Source organism: Cajanus cajan, chromosome 9, assembly GCF_000230855.2.
Source record: "Cajanus cajan strain Asha chromosome 9, NIPB_CcT2T_4, whole genome shotgun sequence".
Classification (NCBI taxonomy): Eukaryota; Viridiplantae; Streptophyta; class Magnoliopsida; order Fabales; family Fabaceae; genus Cajanus; species Cajanus cajan.
The window spans coordinates 7,491,847-7,510,455 of record NC_138525.1 but is presented as its reverse complement, the minus strand read 5'-3'; the positions used below and the strand labels follow the sequence as shown (position 1 = coordinate 7,510,455).

Here is an 18,609-nt window from a genome sequence, read left to right as displayed (position 1 = left end):
CTAAAATATTTACGTCAGACATTCCCTAAAGCTGACGTAAAAAAAGGGTGTAAAACAAAAAAACACTAAAATATTTACGTCGGACAATGCCATGTTCGACATAAATTTATGTCGGACTATGCCATGTCTGACGTGAATTTATGCATTTTTTTTATAAAAAATTTTATTATTTTTTGATACACCCAAAACCTGCATACAGTCCAAAATACAAAACCTGACCCAGGCAGTCCAGAATACAAATTCAAATATAATTTATATTTCAAAATTGAATGACAAAAAGAAAATAATGTATAAATCTTAAAAAGCATAAATTAAGACAATGTAAATCCTATTATCCTAAAAAAAGTTATAGAACATATGTTTGTCAATGCTATCAAACTAGAAACATAATATCCAACTAAATAAACTTAGAAATCTAACTATTATATACTTTGAAGAAAAAAAGTTGCCCATTGTTCTCTTATCTTGATGATTTCATCTTCGGGCAATGGAGATGGATCTTGAAAGACTTGAAACATTAAGTTAAGTGTCATTAATATGCAATGTTAATTATCATAAAGATAAATATACTTAAATAAATTTTGATATGAATTACTTGCCCCCAAGAATCAGTAATACCCACAAAAATTACGGCTCTCATCCAATACATGATGTAATAGCCGTTCCAGATGAACAATTAACAAACAATAACTTCAAGTAGAACGATATGTTCTGGTTGCAGAATGGGCCGTTCTAGATGAACAATTAACGCAAAAGCTAATATGCAAGTCAGGATTTTTGAAACTAACCTCAAACGTGCAGACCCAATGCAAAACTGAGGTGCAGAAGAGAACTAAGGTGTGCAGAAGACTCATATTACTCTTTGTAGAAACTCAGAATGAAAATAAGTTGCTGTCAAATGAACTAACGCGCGCGGGAAGAGAATGAAAAGGTCATGATATAAATAATATTTTACGTTGGATTAGGTATGATCCGACGTAAATTATACAATCCACGTCGGACGTATATTGTGTCTGACATAGATTGTATAATTTATGTCAGACCATACCTAGTCCGACGTAAAATAGTCCACTGTTAATTACAAAAATGCCACCGCATCTTTTTTACGTCGTATTTTGGTATGTCTGACGTAAAAGAGGTGACGTAATAGCCTTATTTTCCACTAGTGTATCATGTCACAGGTCACATGTTCACTTTTCATATTTTCACATCACATTTATATAGTCTCGTACAAGGAACTTCTCATAGTCATATATATCAGAATAGCACATAAACCATACCAGGAAATTATACAACATCATACACATTTAATTCGCAATTCATAACATACGAAACATAAAGGTCATAAACCCAACTTCATGATTTCACGCATTTTTTTCACAACTAGCCAGTTAATATAATATTTCAATCGATCAAAACACTCCAAATATTACCCAAAACACGAATCTATCATCAATTTTACATATAATGCCTCAAAATTCATCCAAAGATCATATCCCTAATTTCACTTCATAGCACTACAACAAAATTTATTATTACCGACAATTATTTAACGGTAATAAATTAATTACCTTTATTTTATTATTTAATAAAAATATTAATGACTAATATATAATGGTTACTAAAAATGTATTTACATCATACCAAAATTTACTATTAGCGACAATTATTTATTGGAAAAACTTAAGTCTCACATCGACTAGAAATAAAATAATTAAAAAGTATATAAATAAATGATAAAATAATTAATTAGGAGATAAGATAATTTAAAAAAAAATTTAAAAATTAAAAATAATATATAAGTAGAAGACAACCCTTATCTTACAAGTCCTACATCGATGAGAGATAAATTAATTAAAAAATAAGAAAATTAAAAAGAATATATAAGTAAAAGATAACCCTCATCTTACAAGTCCCACATCGACTAGAGATAAGGTAATTAAAGAGTATTTGTACTCATCTTACAAGTCCCACATCGACTAGAAAGTAAAAAATGCCACAAAAAATTATACATTTTTTTTTATCATTATAAGGATTTTTACCAGCATTCAGAATAATTACCGCTAAATGTTTTAGCGACACTGCATACAATGACTAATGTGAAAATGCTGATAAAAGATTTTGTAGCAATTTTTATTGCTACTAAAAGTCATATTAAATGCCACTAAAAGTCTTTTTTATTGTAGTGATAGGGTTTTCCACAGGAACCTATTGAGCACTCTAATTCATATCAAAACTTATCTATTTTTGAAATTAATCAAATATTCACATTCAGCAACCATCAAGGAACACAACACAAAATTCAAACACGAAAACAGAAAACATTTGAAAAGTGTTTGTTTTTAAGAGCATGCATTAGGCAAGTGATTGAGGCCAATCCCACTACCAAATATATCAATTATTGAAATTGAACACATATACACACTCAAAATCACACAAGAAATGCAATAGAACAATCAAAAAACAAAACAGAAAACTTTCATAAAGTGTCTGTTCTTATAGGCATACATCAAGCAAGGGATTGAGGGCCAATTTTGCTACCCAACAGTTATTTCCACACCCCCAAGTGAGGTCTCTCACTCCTCCCTTATCTTGATGAGTAGACGAACATGCATGAGTAGAACTCGATTGGTTCTCTTCTTCTTCAGGTTCCTCTTGTTCTTCAGAAGCATAAGAAGGAATGAAGTCAAGAGAGTGGTTATGTAAAAATGACTTAACTCTTGATAACTTCCTTAACCCCTCTCCTCATTTAATAAAATAATTAATAATAACATAAATTAGCAAAAGACTACTACGTCCTCTCTTCCCTTAAAATAAACATAAATATAATTAAAATACAACTTTTCCCTTTTAATCAAATATCATAAGCATCATTAAATAAAATACACTTCATAAAATTATCATAATACTAACTCTAACACGAGTACAAAACTTCGTCCCGTAGCGGTCACAACAACCAGCTCCAACCTAACCCTAACCTGCTCCCATACACAGTATGATCATCGCAGTCCATCAACATGGAAACAAAATGATAAGCTAGAGTTCAAAAAGCAACCATACAATAACAAAATAAAATCTATACTACACATTCATCCAATCAAGTCCCAAAGGGACTCCCATCTCAATCAATCATCAATTCATCAAACATGAAGTCAACACCACACACTTCATCATACTAGAAATCATGCAATAATAACAACTCATGACAAATAACAATGCATATCAATCATCTAATGTGTCGTCATGCATACACCTAGGAGATCTCCCTAATAGCAGAGCAGTATAAGTGACATCCCAATCCTACCAAAACCACCCTAACCGTTTTTACGCCCAATGCACCCGCTCGGTCATAGCTAAACAGATATAAATCCTCACTTGGGCTTACTCAGATGATGTCACTTACACACTTGAAAGTCCGGTTCCACCGTCAGGTATAACACAGCTAGGTACAGGCTTATCATGACCTTGACATGCATTACCAAGTCACTTGTGGAGTTCACTCACCGACTATCCACAAGGAATCACACACCTTCCTCAGTACTTGGTTAATGGAATAACCCTCGACCTCATAACCCGCTCCAACACTAGCTAAGGACTTAAAGGAGACTCACCCAAACCAGTGGCTTATCCAAGCACCACTCTCACCCAAAACAAGTGGCCTATTTAAGCACCATTCTCAAGAGACTCTATGTGAGATCTTCCAGTTCGAAAACATTTTCCCTTTCCTCAAGTCTTAGGCTAGACACATGCCAAAAGGCATCACATGCCAAAAGGCATCACATGCAATAATGCATCATACATCATACATGACCAATCCACCATCATGATCAATATCATCTTCATATGAACATACACACATGTCATATCATTTTTAAACATTCATATATATCATTACCAAAGCATACATATGAATCATACATCACCATACATCATATATCATACATACATGATCAAATCTTCAACTTTAAACATGCATAAGCATCATTTTCAATCAATATTTCTAAACATACTCATGCTCGGCGCAGCCAGCTCGCGCCCAACCTAACATCCAATCCGAGAGCTCTAATGCTCATCCACGCCCAGCGCAACCAACGAGCGTTTAGCCTAAACTCAACCAGAGAGTTCTAAAACTCATCCACGCCTGGCGTAGAATCCCCACGCTCGACATCATTGAGACAGAGACTCATAGGAGTCTCCACACCCAGCGCACTTACCATATGCTCGGCGTCGTCTAGACAAAGACCTCCAGGGGTCTCCACGCCCGGTGCACTTACCCTGCCCTGGAGCCATATCAGCAAAACACCATCTAAGCCACTATCTGATATTGCACCTGACGTGGTTCTCCTCACGCCCGACGTGAACTCATCCAAAGACTCCCATTTACAATCGCTCCTAGCACAGCCAACGAGTGCCTGACGTGATCAAGAAATGGTTGCCCCTGATGAATGCATGCCTGGCGTTAAGAACATGCGCTCGACGTAAATTCATACAGCAGCCTCCAAAACTTCAAAATTTTCCATCAAAACCTAAAAATCAGCAAATCCAACCACATGAAATCCATGAAATATAACACATAGGCTTAATACAACTTGAAAACAAACTCAGATTCAAAATGCACCCATTCGATGCATCAAAATCACCAAAAACCCCATTTTTCCCAAAACCCCGAAAAATGAGAAATCCATCCATTCAACCACTTATTCTCAAAATTCATGCACCAATTGAGTTTCTAAACTCACATGCAACCAATCAACCTACATTCTAGCTTCCCTTACCTGAAATTTTGGCTCAGAATAGCTAAGAACTTGAGAAGAAGAAGAAGAAATTCCTCCGAAGCTCGACCCGCAGACTTCAATCCTCCAAAAACAAGCTTCCTAGCCTGAATTCCAAGAAAAGACAGAAGGAATTAGTGATTTAGAGAAGAAAAAGAATCAAAATGAGAAATTTGGGAGAGAAAGGAACTCATAGACCCAGAGTCCTTCTCTCTAAAACTTCTCTCTAGATTTTCTTTGAGACTGAGCTTATGAGACTCTATTATCAGAGAAAGTCTTATATAATCTTCTCTCTAGCACCCACTAAACCCCGTACCAACTTACTACGTTACACATATGAACCAATTTTGTGCGATATCATAATAAAATCTTCATTATCAAATGTTCGGTGTGGAAAATAATATTATTACTAACATATACATTGTCATAATAGGGACAAAAAGATATTAAACTCTTTATTATATACATTAATTTATAAATGTTATATAATCAACTTTTTTTGTTCTTATAAAATAAAGATAATAAGAATTTTAAAATATACATTAAAACATTAACTTAATAAAAATAATTTATTTTTAATATATTCATTATTATGTAAAATATATGTTAAATAAAATACCAAGCATTGCACGGGTAACATAATTAATGTAGAAGTCAAAACAAATAGTGATAAATGTAATTTAACAAAACAAAATAATTCTGTAACATCCCAAATTTTATACAATATTAATAATAATAAAAAAGGTTCTTTTTATTTTATGTATTTTAAATATTTATGGGATTATTAAAAAGATTTTTTTTATAATTAAAAATAATAAAATAATAAGTCTGGGCTTAGAACGGGCCGTTCCAAAAAGTGGAACGGGCCGTTCCAAATTTCTAAAAAGGCTTGTGTTTTTTGTCCCGGAACGGGCCGTTCCAAATTTGTAAAATGGCCCATTTTGATTTCTCCAGAACGGGCCGTTCCCAAAGGGAAACGGGCCGTTCCAGAATTTTAAAAATGCCTAAAAATCTATGTTAGAAACGGGCCGTTCCAATAATGGTCAATTAGTGTAAATTGGAACTCCAGAACGGACCGTTCTAATTTTAGAACGGGTCGTTCTGCTTTTTGAAAACGGGCCGTTCCGATATTAGAACGGGTCGTTCCAGTTGAGAATTTTACGCATATTTGAACGTTTCGGAACGGGCCGTTCCGAAATCAGTACGGGTCGTTCCGGGTACGCCAGAATGCCTATAAATAGGAGGCAGGGGGTGAAGAAAAAATTATAACTAAGGGAGAAGGTGAAAAATTTAGAGAGAGAGAGAGAGAGAAAGAGAGGGAAAGAAAGAGGGAATCTAGAGGAGGAGGTTCTGCTCAAGTTTTAGTTCCTGCTTATTCAGGTAAGAGGGAGGAGAACCTTATCTATTTAAAATTTTATATACTACTATGTTTATTTATTTATGTTATTTTTTATGTATATTTATTTAGTGGAGTGTCCCTAACCTCATTTATTTGCTTAACCTTTGATTATTTTTGTCTATAATAATTATTAAGGTGTTCATATTTTATATTGTTTCATTATTTTATAATGATTGTCATTTTTATTTATATTATTGGTACTATTAATATATTCTTTTTACGTAAATATATTTATTGTAAATATATTTATAATTAACTATGATATAGTTTTGTTAAAGTCTCTTTGACTCATATTGTTATTATTTCTTCACGTATTTATGAAGATAAATATTGTTCTATGGCCATAGAAGATAAAGTTTGAATTATTTGTAGCTGGAGGTTTGACCTTGGGGATTTAAATGAGTAAGAAATGAAGGTGAAATATCCTATTGTTGATTCAGGTGAAATATCCTTTTATTGGTTGATGTTATGATGATGCTCATTTATCCTGACTAGTCACTACAAGTATAATTCAAATTTTATTGTATCATGAAAATCTAATATATGATCTGTATATATATTATATATATATATATATATGTTTAATATTGATTATAAATAATTCTTTATATTCTTTTGAATTATTGTATTTATTGGATATTGTTCTTACTCCTCTCTTTTCTTTATTTTTTTAAATTAAATATATTATAAAATAAATGGATCTACTTGGGATTCCATAGCATTTTACAGTGATTATAGCTGTTGTCTTTCTTGGAAGAAATTGGAATGTGGAGGCTATTTGATGAATCTATTATAATTGTTATTGTGAATTTATTTCTATTATCAATGTAAAGTTTGTAATAGAAGTGAAAGAAAGAAATATTGTGTATAATAATACATTATTATAAATACTTTAGAACGATATGTTATGTATTAAATTCACAAAATATTCTGTTTCTTTATCTTTATCCATAAAAAAAATATTGTTAACGATATATTTGCGAAAATATTATATAAGAAATATATAATTATTATTATATAAATTGGGCGTTAGAATCGGACGTTACAAATTCCCTTAAAAAAAAACAAAATAATTGGGTTCTAATTATGTATGTAAAATCAATTAATAGTCACATGAGTCATAATTCTTATCATAGTAATTTGAATAAAAATTAATATATGAAAAAAATATAGAAAAAAAATTATGTAATACGTTAAAAATATGAATTACATTAACTCGAGATTTTAATAATGTTGAAAATATTAAAACTGATTATTGGAGAAGTAAAAAAAAACTATGAAAATGTAATATAACAAAATAAAGTGTGACTCAAGTGAAAATACTTGATAATATAAAAATAAAAATAATTAATAACAATTTTAATATTAAAATAAGTGGTTAAAATAAAAAAAAAATACAAATAAAATATCATATACCATCGGCATCATAATTTTTTTCTATTATTGTTATCATTATTGTAACAACCCACTATGTTTTTTACACTAAATATTACAATTACTAGTGATGAAAATTTAACAATATCTTAGAATTGTAAGTATACTAACACCTGAAAATGTGTCATATATCATGCATATAATAATAAATCATCTCAACAAATGTGTATATACAATATAGATTTAGTAATTCAGCTAATAATAAACTATACAACCTAAGTTGTTGGTCAAACAATTTCGCAATATATACAAAACTACCCTAAAAGGTGGTTTTCAAAATATACCTACACCATTGAATGGCTTCGATTGCATAACTCCAACCTATTTTTGTCATACTCTCATATCATGTATGATCATCACAGTTTAAATCACATAAAAACAACTTTAAATGCATCATGACATCATCATCTTTGACACTGACAACACAAGACATCATAGTATAACAACATATATGAACATAATAACTCAGTTTTCAACACGCCCACACAAACAATCCATTTTACCACAACATAATTTGAACTCAACATCACAACATTCTCAATACAGATTAATCATCACAACAACATAACATTTTCAGCACAACAACTACATGCATATTGTCATACATTTCAACTAGAAGATCTCCTACAACACAAGGTGAGTAGTTTAAGTGGCTTGACCTTACCAAACTTACGGCACAGGGTGATCTTTTTGAACTTGCTAGATCAATAACAAATTAGAATAAATTTACAACACAACTCGATTTCTCAAATGTCGTCACTTACACAAGGAAGTCTAGTATTATTATTGTAAGGGTAGAACAACCACTACAAGAAAAATACAAAATAGCGACCGAATTTAGCGACTGAAAATTATCGGTCGCTATTTTGCGACCGAATTAGCGACCGAATAGTTTAGCGACGAATTTAGCGACCGAATTTGATCAGTCGCTGTTTTGCGACGGAATTAGCGACGGATTTTATGCAATAAAATCGGTCGCTAAATCAGTCGCTGTTTAATTTTGTTTCATGGGAACGTAGTTTGATAAAAATATTTAATTAAATTTTAAAAAAATATTTAATTAATTTTAAAAAAATATTTAATTATATTCTTTTGATTTAATAGTGGATTTGTTTTGATTATAATATTTTAATGTGTTTCATTTGAAATATTAGTTAAAATATTTTATTATCTTTTCATTTTAATTTATTGTAAAATAATTAGAATATTTAATTTAGTATCATTAAAAAAATAACCATTATAAGATTTAATTTATTTAATTTCATTATTTATTAAAAAGTGATAAAATATAATTTATTTTCAATTAATTTAATAAAATAAAAACTTTAAAATATATATTTAAAATCTGTAATAATTTATTAAATACAAATATTTAATTAATTTTAATATATACTAAATTTAATATTAGAAAATTTATTATGATTTGAATTATAATTTTTATAATCTTTTGATTTAATATTAGATATGTTTTGATTATAAAATATAATAAATAAAATCTAAAATCTGTAGCAATTTTTTTATACAAATATTTAATATCAGAATATTTATTATAATTTTAGTTATGATTTTTATAATCTTTTAATTTAATACTGGATTTATTTTGATTATAATATTTTAATGTGTTTTATTTGAAATACCAGTTAAAATTTTTTATTATTTTTTCATTTTAATTTATTGTAAAATAATTAGAATATTTAATTTAGTATCATTAAAAAAATAATCATTATAAGATTTAATTTATTTAATTTCATTATTTATTATAATTTTTTTAAGTCACTGTATTGGTAAAAAAATATTTTTAATTAAAATATATTTTCAAATTTTAATTAATTTATTATCATTCACTTACTTTATTAAAAAGTGATAAAATATAATTTATTTTCAATTAATTTAATAAAATAAAAACTTTAAAATATATATTTAAAATCTGTAATAATTTCTTAAATAAAAATATTTAATTAATTTTAATATATACTAAATTTAATATTAGAAAATTTATTAAGATTTTAGTTATAATTTTATTATCTTTTGATTTAATATTGGATTTCTTTTGATTATAAAACATAGTAAATAAAATTTAAAATCTGTATCAGTTTATTTGATAAAAAATATTTAATTAATTTTAATATATAATAAATTTAATATCAAATTATTTATTATGATTTGAGTTATAATTATTATAATCTTTTGAATTAATATTAGATATGTTTTGATTATAAAACATAATAAATAAAATTTAAAATCTGTAGCAATTTCTTTGATACAAATATTCAATAATAGAATATTTCTTATAATTTTAGTTATGATTTTTATACTCTTTTGATTTAATACTGAATTTATTTTAATTATAATATTTTAATGTATTTAGTATTTTTGATTTCTTTTGATTTGAACTATAATTTTTATAATCTTTTGATTTATTATGATTTAATTTTTATAATCTAACAACCCAAAATTTAAAAATAATGTTATTTTTAAGATAAATATTATTTAATTATTTATAAACTTTATTTATTAATATAATTATTTAATTATGTTATTTTTAAGATAAATATTATTTAATTATTTATTAATAAATATTATTTAATTATTTAAAATAATTCCTTTATTTTAATCTAATTCAATAATAATATGTTTGATTCAAATTAAATTTTAAAATAAATGTTTATTTATTTATTTATTTTAAATAAATAAGCACAAATTAAAATTAAAAAAAATCTCCTAAAGAATTATTTTTTTTTATTCTTATAATTTAGTTTTGTGAAACCTTCCTCCTTCTCCTTAATTTGTTATACGAGTGAAATTTGTTGTGAACCTTCTGACTCTTGCCCTAGCACCCCCTTCCTCCTTCTTAATTTCTTCTCTGTTCCAACACTCCCTCGCCGGCCACCACGCCTCCTTCTCCGTTAAATTGCTTCAACAGCCCCTCGCCGGCCACCACGCCTCCTTTTCTGTTAGGTATTTCATCGCTTCTCGCTGTTTCTCGCTTTCATTCTCCCTCACTTTTTATACTTTTATTTATTTAAACTCATTCTTCTCGCTGTTCTAACGATTGATTTACGAACATACCTAATTATTTGCCTTTTTGTTAAAGGAAAATTACAAATTAAACGATAGCAATTTTCTTTTCCTTTTATGTTTTTACAATGCCTCATTTGAGAAATCTGAATTTCTGGCACTCCAAAAATCTTGTCGCAACGTCAGACTTAAAAAGGTTGTGACATCTTCAGCAATTTACTCTTAAGGGATGTGTAGAAATGGTGCAGATTGATCCATTTATTGATATATATATATTTTAAAATTTTTCTTGGATGCATGTTTAGAACAGTCTTTTTACTAGAAAGAAAACTCTATATTTTAAGTAGAAAAACTCTAAAAAAATTTCTCCTTATATCTAAACAGCTCAGCTCCAGCGGTTGTACATTGTTTGAAGTATAGTATTATGAAGAAGTGTGATTAGTGGAAGTGTCTGTCTTTTTATTATCACAATTAGTATGCTGATTTGTTTCTTGGTTGTCCAATATCGTGTTGTTGCACTGCACTTAAAAATCGTTGTTCATAATGGCTACAAAATTTGGTATTTCTAGAATTTGGTTGGGAGAATTTCAAAAGTAAAGCTTATTTCAACTCTTTGCAAAAGTATCCATTTTTTTATGCAAAATTTGAGTTTTTGGTCCTGCGAACAATTGATAAAATTAGTATCTCCTGCTTTTTTTTTTGTTGCTCTACTTTCTGTGGTGTGATATTGAGAAGTTTGCTTAAGTTTTCTTAATGGGAACTGTATTCTTATTATGTTGCTTTTAAAGATTGAGATATAGAAGTTAGATAATAGCACTTGACAATTATAATTGTAGAACAATGATATTGTAAGAGCAAGGAAGTTAGTTAGATTTTTTTTTACATAAACACAATGGTGAAACACTTTATCCTATGCTTATTCATTGTCCTGTTCACTCATTTGTTTTGGTATCTTTCACATTGTATCTTTGTAATTTTGTGGCTTGTATCTACCATTTTAAAGAGCTGTTTTTCTTTCATGTTGAAAGAAGTTCTGGCTTTAAGCTAAGGTTAAAAAGGGGATAAAAATGTTTCCATTAATTACAAGCTCCAAGCTTTGGATTATAAGAACTTCTCTGGATTTGTTATGGTGGAATTGAATTTCATACATCTTTCTAGATTGTTTTGATTTCTGATATGTATTACTTTTTTCAACATCTTGAGTAAATAAATAAAGAGTTAGGAGATTACCAACTTCTGCAATTATTCTCTACAAGTAAATCAATTTTTTTTATAAGGTATGCTATTCAATTTCATGTTGCAGAAAACCAATATAATATAACCAAAAAACTGGAGAGTTTAACAGTGTTTGTTAATGTATAAATCTGGGTGAGGGGCAGAGCACGCAGAACTGAGGATGTAGATACAGGAGGTTCTGGTGCATCTCAATCTTCGGCAGCTATTTCTGGTTCGAGAAGAGTAACTAGAAACTCTGCTCGTCTGATGTAAATCAACAACGGTGCCTTCTTTTACTGCTGCTAGGTATATTTTGCTGCTGACTGTTGTAATTTAAGCTGAACTTTTGTGGATATGTGAATGGGTTCTTTAGTAATGCAGTTAGCTAGTTTTAGTGACTATTTCTTAATCAGCAATCGTATTATGTTAGGTTGACCTGTGGCTTGAAACGCCAACCTTCTAGTTCAGAATACCAACATGTAAATTTGTGTTAGTGTCAAAGGATCATATTAGAGTCATTTTGAGGTAGTGGCATTATTATTTTGCTCAGCTTTGATATTTAATTGTTTTTTATAACCGTGTTTTGATATTTAATTGTTTAGTGTTGTGCTTCTTTAATCATGACTTTTTTATTATAAACTTGCTCATGATACTATCTGTTTAGCTTTGTATCAAACTAGACAGCTATAAGATGTCTAATTTCAGTCATTTGTTATCAAGATTTTTACATGTTGAATTAGTTTACTTTAAAATATCAATGCTTGTACGAAAAAGTTAATAAAGCAAAGTAAAATCTAAATTCATTCCAGGGAAATTTGGCAGCATGGTAGATTTGAGCGTTTATCCTTTATTAAATAAAAGTCAAACTCGAGTAGTGAACAAGTTCATGAATCATGAAACAATTATATTTTGTCTATGAACTCCAAAATTTCTTCCGAATTATTAAAAAATTGATTTAAATAATAAAATGTAAAATTAAATAATTTCTTACATTATTCTCCCAAATCAGACTCTTGTTCAAGTTTCCTGCTTGAGAAATATAACCATCATAAAACTGTATATACCAACAACAAACTACGCTAAAAATAATTAATCTTTAATAATGTTGACTAAGATTCAATAAAATAGATAGTAAACAAGACTAGAAGCTGCCATTAATAGTAAACAAGGTAGGTACTAAGGTACTCAGCACTACCATTAGTGTTTTCAGATTGATGTCAACCTGAGATTGTGGGCCTAAATGACATTTATATGAAACTTACTTAGATGCTGGAGATGAGAAAAACTTGAAAGTTATTGATGATCTTCAGTCAAAGCTAAAGTTTGGGAATGCAGAGTTAATTTCAGAAAAAGAGAAGGTTGTACACATTTATGACTTATTAAAATTATTTAATGGATTGAATATCATGCATCCTTTACTAATAATTTTTTTATTTTTGCAGGCTCAGATACTTGCTGTAGAGAAGGAGAAACATAAATATTGAATAATTCATCTTTTGAGAACCATCAAGGATCTCAAATCAAAGTTAGAGCAAGTAAGTATAGCTAATTTGTTTTTAATTTTTTATTGAAATAAATGTTGTTGAATCAATAAAAGCTTGTACAGCAAGTGTGCATTATTTGAGTCAATATGAGTTCAAAAGTTTTTGATCAGAGACTCATAGTGTCATACAATAATTTGGATTTTTAGATAGCAATGTGAAAACTGAAAACTAAATTATATTTCTTGGTTCAAAATATATTGCCTCTTTTAATGTGTTGCTTCAAGTAAAAATTAGCCAATCTGATTACAAAATAAATTAAAGGCAGGAAAATCAAGTATCAATTCAGATCATAATCAAATTTGATTATAAAAGAAAAATGAAAGATCAAATCTGGTTCCATGATCAAATCATATTAGAGTCAGATTTAATGTATTCTATCCATTCTTCTAGCCAACTATTAAAATCTGAAAAATTATTTATAACTACATCTACATTTTTTATACTTGTTATTCTAACTAGTTTATCAACAGTTCACTGTTTTTGATAGATTGATTGTACATAGTCCTTGTGGGAATAGGCCCGAAAAATATTAAATATTATATTATAATACTTAAAAAATTTTATTTAAATTATGCACGTTCTTTCATATCATATAATTCACAAACAATATAATTTATATTAATTTTTATATTGATCACCACTATATTATAATAACTACTCATTATCATAAACATGATAAATTATCCCCTCTAGATATAAGAGAAAACAACCACAGAGCCATATATTAAAAAGGTGAGAATTGTTAGAAAACATTAGAGGACTATTCGTTAAACTTTGTGCCTTTAAATAGAGGGAGAGAAGGAGTGGTTTAATGGACAATTATGGATTGAAGTTGTAAACTATGGGACTGCTCACCATGTCTTACTTTTCTGAATCAGTTTTGGATTTGCTCTATATTTTCATGCACGTTTGTTCATTCATTTGTGTAACAGCTTTTGCAATTTATTAATAAGCTTGCCAATTAATTGTTTGCTAATTGTTCTGGCCATGGGAAGGCAAACTGATTTTGGTTTTTACTTTGTCAACGAGAATAATTGGCCTGAAATATTCATATTAGTTAATTATATTAATTAAAATGAATTGATATATATGCACTATTTAATAATGGAGTAGAAGTCTTGGGCTTATTTGACATGAAACTTTCAAAATATTTACTTTCAAACGGCATCTTAGTTGTAAAATAGGATGAAATAATTGACCCTTTGGTTTCAGCAATTCCACCATTTGTATTTCTCTTGGTTATGCATGACATTTGTCCAGAATATTGACTGGAAAATACAGTGACAAGGAGATTTTCCTTTTTCCTGTTAAGGCGATGATTTGATTGGCCACATTAATTTTCTTTAACTAATTGTTGACTTTGGGATAAAGATACATATAGGGATATGCTTCTTTTAATAGATAATCATTTAAGGAATTATATCTCTCTTTGTAAATATGGGTGGCACCCGCCCAAATATTAATATATTTTATTTCTGTTTCAATTTTTTTTAAAGGAATTATACATATTAGAAAACTTTATAATAATTCATGTTTCTACGCATGTTATACTTATAACTAGTTCTATAGATTCATACAAAAAAACCCCCTCTGGATACGTGTTCAAGAATCTATATTTGCTTTAAGGATATATATTGTGTGATTGGTTAATCCTGTAGAAAATATCATGACGTTGACTAGGGTGAATTATTTGCTGAATTATTTGCTGTAAAATAACAATTATTTGCTGAATTAAAATCAAAGAATATATTGTCTTGAAATTTTTGTTGAAATAATATTTTTTATTTTTTTTAGGAGAAATATAACGAGCGTCTAATTGAAGTCAAGCAACAAGCTACACAGGATGACACAGAGGGCTCTGCTTCTACTTGTATTAGTGATAATGAAGTTTATTTGCAGGTGGTTAAAAAGAATCCGAAGGAGAACTTGTATGGGCTTGCTGGATTGACCGATGATTTCATTCGCTCAACACTTCCACAATCTTCTAAGTCACAGCCATCACCAGTCACTGCAGGGGTGATTGAAGAAATGCAAAATAGGATAACTAAATTAAATGCTGAGCTTGCTGCAAAGGAAGCAAAGGAAAAAACATTGGAAGAGCATATACGACAGCATGATGAGCAGATGCAGTATATACTACGCCATCTCAACATTGACCCTTTAAGGCCAACCCCTCCTGCACCGAGTACTAGGCCAGATGATCCTGACCATGCTGTTGATGATGCTCTTGATGACATAGCAGAAGACCCTTAATTAAGCTTCTTTATTTTACTTGTTTCAGGATATTTTATTGTATTTCACTATTACTTTGTTGAAGTTTAAACGTTTTATGTTATTATTGTGTTTTTAGCATACTATATTGACATACTTATATTTTATTTAGTTTTCACTATAATATAAATTTTCATCGATAAGATTATGTCTTTTAGTATGTTCTAGTTTATTATTATAAATTGTGTAATAAATATATTGTTAATTTCATATTCGTTAACAGGTATAAATTAATAATTAAAAAAGAATTTAAAAATACTGGTATATTTTAGCGACCGAAATAGCGAATGAAATAATTTGTAGCTAATTCCAGTTATTAGCGACCGAAATAGTGACCAATATAATTTGTAGCTATTTCAGTTTTTTAGCGATCGAAATAGCGACTGATTTTATGCGTAGCTATTTTAGTTTTTTAGCGACCGAAATAGCGACTGATTTTATGCGTAACTATTTTAGTTTTTTAGCGACCGAAATAGCGACCAATTTTATCCGTAGCTATATCAATTTTTTAGCGACCGAAATAGCGACCGATATTATCCGTAGCTACATCAATTATTTAGCGACCGAATTAGCGACAGATTCATAAAATGGTTTTATTAAATAAATGCAAAAAATAGCGACGGAAATTGCTACCAAAAAATTCGGTCGCAAAATTGGTCTCCAGAAGTTAGGAGACCAAAATTTTAGCGACGGATTTGTATTGTCTATTGACTGATTTTTCGGTCGCTAAATTGCGACGAAAAAAATTTCGGTCGCTATTTGAAATAGCGACCAGGGTTTTAGCGACGGAATTTTTCGGTCGCTATTTCGGTCGCTGAATGAAATAGCGACTGAATTTACCTAAATAGCGACCGATTTTGGTGGTAGCTAAAACTTGATTTTTTTGTAGTGAACTGGGTATAGACCTACCACAAAATTAGCTAGCTTGATTAAGTCCCTTGTGGGATTAGCCCATCGACTATCCTCTAAATACTATGTTCTTTCAATACTCAGTGAGGAACTAAGTTCATGACTTCGTATACTTTACTTGGTTGTTCACTTGTAATCAGTATAATTCAACCTAGTCCCTATACTGTAGTCACTTCATACATGTGTGCCTCAATCCTGCCTACACATGATACCAACAAAGTCATAGAGGAGAATGGACACAACTATTTACTTCAAGGATCAACTTCTTGAGAAGAGTTTAAACACATTAGACTCTCATAGCACTACAACACAATATCCATACAATGAGATATGCAACTTAAATCTTTCCTCTAATCCTAAGTTGGTCATCACAACTCAATAATGCAACAACTTCATATATATTCAACAACAACACTAAACTTGGTATGGAGAATATAAACTGAATTTCATCTTCAAATGCGTGTTTAGTAAAGTCATGGTTTAACTGTTTTGGAACGTGAATTTGGGTCTTGATCCATGGTTTAAAAAAAAGCGAAGAAACTCGTAGTTGAATTAATTTTAACAATGAATCATTGTTAATTTTTCTTATTATGTATTAAAATTTTGTTTCTCCTAACAAATTTTCCTAATTCTTTTCGTAATTCAACTTGAATTAAATAGTCTATTTATGGATAATCAAACTCTTCATAACATATTTAACGTAATTACATGATGAAAATTTAAATTCGAGATCATTAATTAAGATAAAATAATTTTATACGTACTAATTAATTCATGAACTCGTAATTGAACAACATATTTAAATGTTATATTTGTTAAATATGATTTATTTATCTTTTTTATTATATGAAACAATTAATTAATATAGTAGAAATGCTAATAATTAATAAAAACATGAACTAAAATTTAGATTAGTTTCTAATACTAAGACTATTTTACTTGGTTTTCTCATTTAGCTTTACGAAAATGAAATTTGTTAAACCTGATTTTATACACGAGTGAATATTTTTAATTAAAAGAAAGAATCATGTTAGATTTGTTTTGTGGAGGGTGTTGTCAAGCTTGTACAAATGTTTTATTATAACTTTTGATATTTTGTCATCGATATTTTTTATTTGCATTTTTCATTCAGATCTATTAACTTAATGGTTTTACCATTATTAATTTAATTTGAAAGGAAATTTATTAATGTATAAAAGGAACATAAGTAAAATGAAGAGGAGAATCCAAAAAATGGCAAAATGTAATTAGCAAATATTACTTATTGACTAAGATTATTTTTTTTATTACAATTATGCATGAATATTAGTTCACTTTTTGAGTGATGAGTCTAGAATCTTGAAATAGTTTGATGATAGCAAATAAGCATATCATTAGAAAATACTCAAGATTGACCGCATATTATTTCACTTAACAACTTCTATCGATTGAATATTATTTTACTTAACAATCTTTTCTTGAACATTCTTGAGACGTATTATTACTTATTCTGACACTTTTGCAAGCAAGAGTCCATCACATGAGTTGGAAGACGACCACGATCATCTGACAAATCAATTATCAAAAACATGTAATATATATATATATATATAACTCAATTATAGAAAATAATTATAAAACCTTTAAAAGTATACCAATATTGATGTCAATAGACTTGATCGAGTCGCAACTAGCGATACAATTGTAGATAGCATTGAGGGAGTGTGTTTTACAATATTCTTCACAACTTTTCTCACACACCTTATATGGATACCTAGAAAATGCACAACCTAATGCACATTGGACCTTACACTTGATTGACTTAAATGAGTCTTTTTTTGACTCAACTTGCATAAGTGGAGAATTGTATTCAGCTTGTGCGAAACTCAACATAATTATGATCGTAATCGCAACTCCAATATTTTTCATATTATTCTTTACCATGACTCTTCTCTAAGTCTTTACAAACTATCCCAAAATTTTTTATAGATTCTAAATTATTGGTGTGGTATTTCGAAGGAAATAGATATCTATTTATAAACATAAAAGTATATACCTATATTGCATA

The 18,609-nt window shown here is 29.1% G+C and overlaps 1 long non-coding RNA gene across 4 annotated transcripts; it reads left to right on the top strand.

The window, feature by feature from the left end:
- The first annotated feature begins 10,373 nt into the window (after positions 1-10,373).
- LOC145951738 (uncharacterized) lies at positions 10,374-15,796 on the top strand. 4 transcript variants are annotated; one of them, XR_014429634.1, is made up of 6 exons: positions 10,374-10,563; positions 11,927-12,144; positions 12,269-12,363; positions 13,105-13,196; positions 13,281-13,373; positions 15,177-15,796. It is a non-coding gene; the product is annotated as an uncharacterized LOC145951738 (long non-coding RNA). The 4 variants fall into 4 exon arrangements; XR_014429635.1 differs by lacking the exon at positions 12,269-12,363 and having other exon boundaries at positions 13,049-13,196; XR_014429633.1 differs by lacking the exon at positions 12,269-12,363 and having other exon boundaries at positions 10,376-10,563; positions 12,003-12,144.
- The last annotated feature ends 2,813 nt before the right edge of the window (positions 15,797-18,609 follow it).